This window comes from Fukomys damarensis, unplaced genomic scaffold (genome assembly GCF_012274545.1).
Source record: "Fukomys damarensis isolate Sample0158 unplaced genomic scaffold, DMR_v1.0_HiC HiC_scaffold_36, whole genome shotgun sequence".
Classification (NCBI taxonomy): Eukaryota; Metazoa; Chordata; class Mammalia; order Rodentia; family Bathyergidae; genus Fukomys; species Fukomys damarensis.
In genome coordinates, this window is record NW_022900948.1 from 40,453,934 (window position 1) to 40,461,999 (window position 8,066).

Consider the following 8,066-nt stretch of genomic DNA (forward strand, 5'->3'; position numbering starts at 1 on the left):
CCCCCCCCCCATTTTTCAGGTACTAGGGATCAAAGCCTGGGGGCATCCCCAACCATTTTTAACATGGAGACTCACTAAATTGCACACATGGATCTTGAATTTGCAATCCTCCTGCCTCAGTCTCCCTAACTGCTGGGATTACAAGTGTGCTCCACTGTGCCAGGCTAACAGACCCCTATTTTTACTTGTCTGGTTAGAGAGATTCATCAATTCACTTTACATTTGAGATCGCCAAAATAAACTCACATTTGTACTCTCCCCAACTTGTTCTTGCTCTGTATCTGTGGTCTCAAAAGCATTTCCATTTAAGCTATAACTGCCTCAAGATACTATGAAGAAAATTAAAAGGCAAGCTCTGAGATAATACCTGCAAAACATACACCTAATAAACACATCTGTCTCAAGCCAGGTGTGGTGGTATGTGCCTGTAATCCTAGCACTCTGGAAAGCTGAAGGAGGATTCAAACTTCAAGCCCCAGCCTGGGCATCACAGTACTGATTTAGGAAGACTTTGTCTGGGGAAGGGAAAGGAAAAGGAAGGGGAAGGGGAAGGGAAAGGGGAGGGGGGAGGGGGGAAGGGAAGTCTGCTTACCAATTTGTACCCTTTAAATATATGCAACTTATTGTATGCCAAGTGTACACTGATGAAGCTGTTTAAAAGGAAATGAAGAGTCACGCATGGTAGCACACCCCTGTAATCCCAGCACTCATGAGGTTGAGTCAGGAGGATTGCCACAAGTTTAAGGCTAGCCTGTGCTACACAGCTACATAGCCTGGACCAGCCTAAACTACAAAGTGAGACCCTGTCTCAAAAAGCAAAACAAAAGAAAATGAATGACAATACTAAATATTGGTGAGGCTGAGCATGGTGGCACATTCCTGAAATCCCAGCACTCAGGAGGCTGAGGCAGGAGTATCACAAATTTGAGGACAACCTAAGCTACATACTGAGTTCAAAGCCAGCCTGAACACTATAGTGACTCCTTGTTGGAAGGGAAGAAACAAACAAACAAACAAAAACAAAGAAACAGAAAAGATAGGTGAGGATACAAAGAAGTAGAAACTCATATGTTGCTAGTTTGAGATTGGGAAACGGTTTGGCAATTACTTAAAAAGTTAAACATACACTTACCATAAGACCCATCGAGTCCACTCTTTTTACTCTAAAGCAATGTAAACGCAGCTGAAGACTAACTGAAATGTTCATAAAAGTTGTAGGCGCACTAGTCAAAAATTGGAAACAGGCCAAATGTCTACCAACTAGGAAACAGATAAGAAAATGATGGTAAAATCACACCACAAATGCTCTTTGACAATTATAAAAAAAAACCTATGGTTACACACAATAACATGGATAAGCATCAAAAGCATTATATACACCAAGGATAAGAAGCTACATACAAAGATTATTACATGATTCTACTCATCTGAAATTCTAGCAAACATCACACCACAGTGATAAGAAAAAAAAAAAAAATCAGTGGTTGTCAGAGCCACACATGGGGAAGCACACAGCGCAGCAATGGCCATGTTCTATGCCCCGATGGTAGTGAGTGATTATACAACTGCACACATCTGTTAAAACTTACCAAATGTACATGTAAAAGTGGTAAATTTTACTGCACAGTGGCGCATGCCTCTAACCCTAATTTGAAAGGCTGAGACAGGAGGATCATAAATTCAAGGCCAGCCTGTGCCATTTAGTAATACCCTATCTCAAAATATAGTAATAAGGGCTAGAGATGTAGCAGCTCAGTGACAGACTGCCTACCTTGCGTGCACAAGGCTCTGAGTTCAATCCCCCATATCATCAAAAACCAAAAGAAATAACAACAACAAAAGGTGAATATTTTTGTACGTAAATAATACCCTAGGGTAAAGCTGATTTTACTAGTAAGAGGCCTGGGGTGTAGCTCAGTGGCAGAGCACTTATACTAATAATCACAGTTATCACTTACTGAATCCTTGCTGAATAGAAGATAACTATACCATACATTTTACATGTATTATTTCATTGAATCATTCAAAAAGAGTGATTTAAGTACCTATTATATGTGTGGAGGCCAGGAATATAGTAGTAAAGAACATAGTCCATGGTTTCTCATATATGAAAAACTAAAGTATAAATACTTTAGGAGCAAAATAAAAGATGATAGGGAACAGAGAGATAGACTTTGTGGAGATAAGAAAGGGAAAGGGGAGTGGAAGGGGAGCAAGGAGGAGACAGGAGGGGAGAGGAAGGGAAAGTAAAAAGGATCAAGATGCGATATATATATATATCATATATATATCATATATATATCATATATATCATATATATCATATATATATCATATATCATATATATCATATATCATATATATATCAATTTCCCACGATGAATGTGTTTATTACATATTGTAAACATATACTAACAACAAAAGAGAAGAAAAAAATCTTATTTGTAAAAAGTAAAAAAGCACTATCAAAGCATAGATAGACAGAAAGACAGAGGGGCTGGGAATTTAGCTCAGTGGTTCCGTCTGGCTGCCGCCTTGCTAAACTCGAGGACCCGAGTTCAATCACTGGTACCAAAAAAAAGAAAAAGGGTTAGCAAAGTTAAAGAAAAAACAAAATCTCTGTACTAACAGAGTATATTAGAGGAGAGCAATAATTTTACAAGGGAGATGCTATCACTCCTCAGAAATTACCCAGGAGTCCAAAGCTACTACTTAAAAGTGCTGAGACCCAGACTCTAGGATTGCTCAGTCTCAGTACTATTCACATTTTGAGGTGAAAAATTCCCAGATTAGGAAGTTGTGTACTGCAGGACGTCTAGAAGCATGCCTGGCCTCTACCCCACTAGATGCCCTAAATTGTTACAATTGAAAATATGTCTAGACATTGTCAAAAGGTCCTTAAGGACAAAATCTCCCTTAGTTGAAAAGCCCTGCTTAGTCTGACATCACAGCTCAAGCTCTTCAAAACACCTTTCTATCTACACCTGACAATCTTGATTCCGGTGCTGAATTCAGCTTACTGAAGACCTCAGCGTTCATCAATCTACATCCACACTCTTTTCTCCACACCTTGACAGTTATGCTAACCCCAAAAGTAGACTAAACCTTCAGGGCCTAGGTGAATGTGCAAACCGCCACTATGAGAATGCAGAATTACTATAAACCCTTCATCGACACTGTCAACCTTCATGCATAAAGTCATAACACTCTCACAGTTCTGTGGTTGTTTATCTCACTAATCCAGTCACACCTTGGTGCCCAAATGCTTTTAAACTCATTGAATTTGGTACTCAACATATTTTTTCCACATATTTTGATATGAACATTCTGCCCCAGTAATCGTTTGTTCGGTACTCAACATGCAAGTCATAACTTGGTGTAGACTGCCTTGTGACTCGCTACCCTTTCCAGACAAAACAATTTGTTTGGTACAGTACTCATTGTTTTTGGTACTTGTCCTGCCTCCTGGGGCCAATTAAGAACAAGTACTGAGGTACCACTGGGTAAGTTTTTCCCCAGCACAGGCTGTACCTCAATCACATCTAAATCCTCAGAACTTGAAAGCACCCAGATGTTTCTTAAATTCTGTATGCCATCAAAATACTGGATCTCCTTGCTTTAAATCCATAATTAAAATATCTGAAAGTCCCCAAATCAATAGTTTCATAAATTGGGGGGGGATACCAAGAATTGAGCCCAGGGCCTTGCACAATAGATAAGCTTTAATCAATATGAATTCTATCCTAATAAATGGGTCTTGTTTCAAACAGTACCCAAAAGAATTCTCTAACTCGTGATCCAAACATTACTAACAGACATAATGAACACTTCACAATTTTCCAAAACCACAGAGAGATCAAATTGCTTTTTTCTTTTTTTACAGGGATTGGGGGATACTATGGATTACACTCAGGGCCTTTGCACTAAGTTCCACACTCAGCTCTTTATTTTTTTATTTTGAGACACAGTCTATATTTCTAAATAGCCCTGGGCTGGGCTTAAATTTACAATCTTCCTGCTTCAGCCTCCCATCTAGCTGGAATTACAGACTTGCACTGCCACACCTTGCTAAGGATAAATTTTCCTAACCTTAATATACCTTTCAGCCACGTGTGGTTACACACACCTGTAACCTACCACTTGGGAGGCTGAGGCAAGAAGATCGCCATTTGTTCGAGGTCAACCTGGGCTACATGGTGAGTTCAAGACCAGTCTAAACTATGCAACAAGACTATATATATAAGCACAAGATCTTCAGTTCAATCCCCAGTACCCCCCCAAAAGAAAGAAAGAAATATACTTTTCAATACAGTTTATCAGGAAGTTAAATAGTATCACATTATTTTGGACCATGAAAGCTCCACCCCACAGTAAGTCTCTTCTCACTAATTTATCAGTTCACTAGTTTTATTAAGCTAACAGTACTAAATACAAAGAACAATGTATGTTCTATACTAGGTACAAAAGAGTACTAGGTAGAAAGGTAAATGAACTAAAACAAAGAAATAAAGCTGGGTATGGTATGGTGGTATACACCTATAATCCCAGTATTCAAAGAGGCTGAGAGAGGATTCCAAGTTTGAGCCTAGCCTGGGCTACTTAGTGACTTTGCAAGAATCTATCTGAAAACAAAAAAATAAAAAAGAGGTGGAGATCTAGGGATGTAGCTCAGTGCAAAGGCTCTGGGTCCAATGACCAGTGCTTAAAAAAAAAAAAAAAAGTTGTGCTTTGCTTGTCCAGCATGTTTGAGTTTATAAATGGCAAATGGCAAAAAAGGCCGTGTCCAATGACCAGTGCTTAAAAAAAAAAAAAAAAGTTGTGCTTTGCTTGTCCAGCATGTTTGAGTTTATAAATGGCAGAAATAGAGCTTTATTAACTTCTCTGCTTTGTTCCAGGAAACTCAGAGGCAGATATGAAGTCTACCTTTAGTAACAGTGTAGTACTTTCTGGTCTGTGTACTAACTTTATCTTTGATTTAATTTTATTATTCTCTCATTTCTTCTTTGGCTGAATTTATTTGTAATCCTCTAGACTATACATATTTTGGAAAGGTAATTCATGGGTGTGTAATTTTTGGTTTTTTGCTGTTGTTGTTCCATTTTTAAGACAATGGCCTCACCATACTGCCTAGGCTGGCCTAAACGGCAGACCCGCCAGTCTTGGCCTTACACTAAACTGGGATTAAAGGCACATGCCACTGCACCCAGCTGGATGGGGGCTTTTAACCTAAAATGTGTGCTGTGAAGAAATGTCTGTGTTCCAGGCACCATTCTAGGCTCTGCATAGTCCTGGAAGAGTTGGATTATTATTGCTTCCATTACAGCTTGAGGACCTGAGAGCGTCAGACAGGTTTATTAACTTGCCTATGATCTCACAGCTTGTCTCTGGTAGCAGTAGATTCAGCCAAAACCATGACAGATAGGTAAATGTACAGGCTAAGGAGATTGTCAAGGAGCTAGAAGAAATTATTCCAGGAAGAGAAATCACATACGAAAACCCAAAGCAGAGAAAACAACTTCTGGAGATGGCAAACCGAACATTGTTATATTCAGCAATTCATTCATCTTGAAATGTTCACCAGAAACTTAAATCACTTAAAATCAAACATTTAATTGATCCATTATTGAGAATTTCTATAGTTGCAGTTCTAACAGAGGGCTGCAAAGGTAGGTGAAAGTGAAATAAAAGTAGCCCTTTGTTACAAGGCTAAAAAGTCTGAAATCTGTTCAATAGCAATGGGGAATCACAAAGCTCCTAAGCACTAGAGAATTACATGATCGATTTGCCCAGTGTGGTGAATTGCATATTGCAGGTAGGGAAACAGACATAGTAGTACATGTCTATGATCTCAGCACTTGGGGAGGCTGAGGCAGGAAGATCACAAGTTACAGGCCAGCCCGGGTTACATAATGTGACATTGTCTCGACACCCCCAAAACAAGATTTGAATCCAAGCAGTCTGACAAATCCAGAGTTTAAGATTGCAACCATTATACTATAATGCCTCTAATAATTGAAAAGTGATTTCCTTATTATTTTCTCTTTTTTCATTGTACATAGAATCTAATAAAGGAAGATACATAGTAACAAAGGGCTTAAGCATCCCACAAATGAATGATTCCTTGAGCAAGGAAGAGTAAGTATTCTGCAAGTATTTTTGATCCCATTCCATACGTGAGGTGCTACACATCAATTCTGTGTAGTAGTTAGAAGTTCCTGTGTTACATTTATTGGGATTGGCCTGGGGAAAGGAAGCCACAGCATTGAGGATGTGACCAAAGGATGATTTTCATAGTTAATACCTGCTACATTACTGCGGCTAATACACAGAAACCTCAGCAATAGGAAATTACAAAATACTAATGTGGAAGTGCCAGTATTTTGTATTCTGTCTAATATAGTAGTCACATGCAGTCACAAAGTATGGCTACCATGTCTGAAAAGCTGAATTTTTAATTTAATTTACAAGTTGAACATTTCCTCGAAATGTCTTTATATGTTTTAGACATCTTTGGGTATGTGAATCTATTATTTCATCTATAGATTTTATGAAATCTAAAAACCTAACAAATGTATTTCCAATGATAATATCTGAAGTATAAAATATACCCTAGATTTGAAGTTAGCATAGAAAAAGAATGTAAAACTTCCCTTTCTAAATTTTAATGATTACATAGTGAAGTATTATTTTAGGTGTAGTGACTAAACTTATTTTCATTTATTTCTTTTTACTTTTCCATTTATTTATTTATTGACATGAGAATTTGAATCCAAAGGTGCTCTACCACTGAATTACATTGCAACACCTTTATATTTTGTTTCGTTTTTTTATCATGGCTGGAACTCGGGTCCTTGCACCTGTGAGGCAGGTGCTAAATTCTGAGCTAAATTCCACTGAGCTAAATTCCTGGCCCCTAGACCTTTATATTTTGTAGTCAGTCTTGATAAATTTTCCAGGCTGAGCTCAAATTAGGATCCTCCTGCCTCAGCTTCCACAGTAGCTGGGATTATAGGTATATACCACTACGCCTGTCTTGCCTTTTACTATTTCCAATGGTAGCCACTAGAAAATCAAACTTACATAAATGATTTATGTTATATTTCTTTCCCTTTTTTTTTTTCTTTTTGAGACAGGGTCTTGTTTTATAGTTCAGGCTGGCCTTGAAGTATGTAGCCCAGGTGAGCCTCAAATTCTCAGCGATCCTCCTGCCTCAGCCTTCCAGTGCTGGGATTACCTGTGTGTACCACCTTTCCCGGCTTGGAATCAAATCTTTGTTCTATCATTTATTAGATGTGTGATCTTGGGTAAATACTTAGCTTCTCGTGATTCAATTCTCCCCTCTGCAAGACAGTGATGACACTACATATATACTGCCTTGAGGTACCTCAAGGTTTACAGGCAATAATCCAAATACAGCACTGGCACATAGAACTTGGCACACAGTAAGAGGCAGTGGAGAAGTTTAAATTATGACTAAAGGAAAAAATAAACTAGGATTTCTTCATTTTCCATTATCTTAAATACAAAGAAAAATCAGAGGTGATAATTTGAAATCCTCAAAAGGAAAACCTCGCATGTAGGAAAACCTCCACATTTACAATAAAAGCTAAAGCAGAAACTTCCTCCACTGTTTGCAATTATGCAGTACAGCACAGGTGCAGCCAAGCAGACAAAAAACATGAAGCCCAAGAGGAAGACATCTATCTTACCTGCTTTTCCGTTTGCGGGGTGGTTTCTCCACTGTGCCAGTCAGTCTGCAGACCAAACACACGAGGACGGTAACTCAGGGTGGCATCCAGGAACCACCATGGTCAGGCCCCAGTGTGCCAGGCAACAGCCAAACGTCCCACCCTCCGGGACCTCAGCTGCGGTGCCCACCGCTGACCTTACAAACTCCTCAGCCTCTCCTCCCTAGGTACCAAGACCCAGCACTGCTGGGACTCTCGCTCCCCCCGCGTCCTCCCAGGCCAAACCCCGCTCTGCCTCTTTTGGCCACAGCCCAGCTCCCCAAAGCCCCCAACCCCCTACCTACTCATTGTCTGCCTCTGCCACCCCGCGACCCCCTCT

General features: G+C 39.5%; 1 protein-coding gene across 3 annotated transcripts in view; it reads right to left on the reverse strand.

Annotated features, from left to right (window-relative positions):
- Scai (suppressor of cancer cell invasion) overlaps positions 1-7,962 on the reverse strand; it is a 152,127-nt gene extending 144,165 nt beyond the window's left edge. The window contains exons 1-2 of one of the 3 annotated variants that reach the window (XM_010613525.3): positions 7,709-7,959; positions 1,133-1,260 (exon numbers count right to left, since the gene is read on the reverse strand). The gene's annotated coding sequence lies outside the window, so the exon portion shown is untranslated. Of the gene's footprint in view, positions 1-1,132; positions 1,261-7,708 lie in introns of all 3 variants that reach the window. The other 2 variants (XM_010613523.3, XM_010613524.3) reach the window with 2 other exon arrangements.
- Positions 7,963-8,066: the final 104 nt, after the last annotated feature.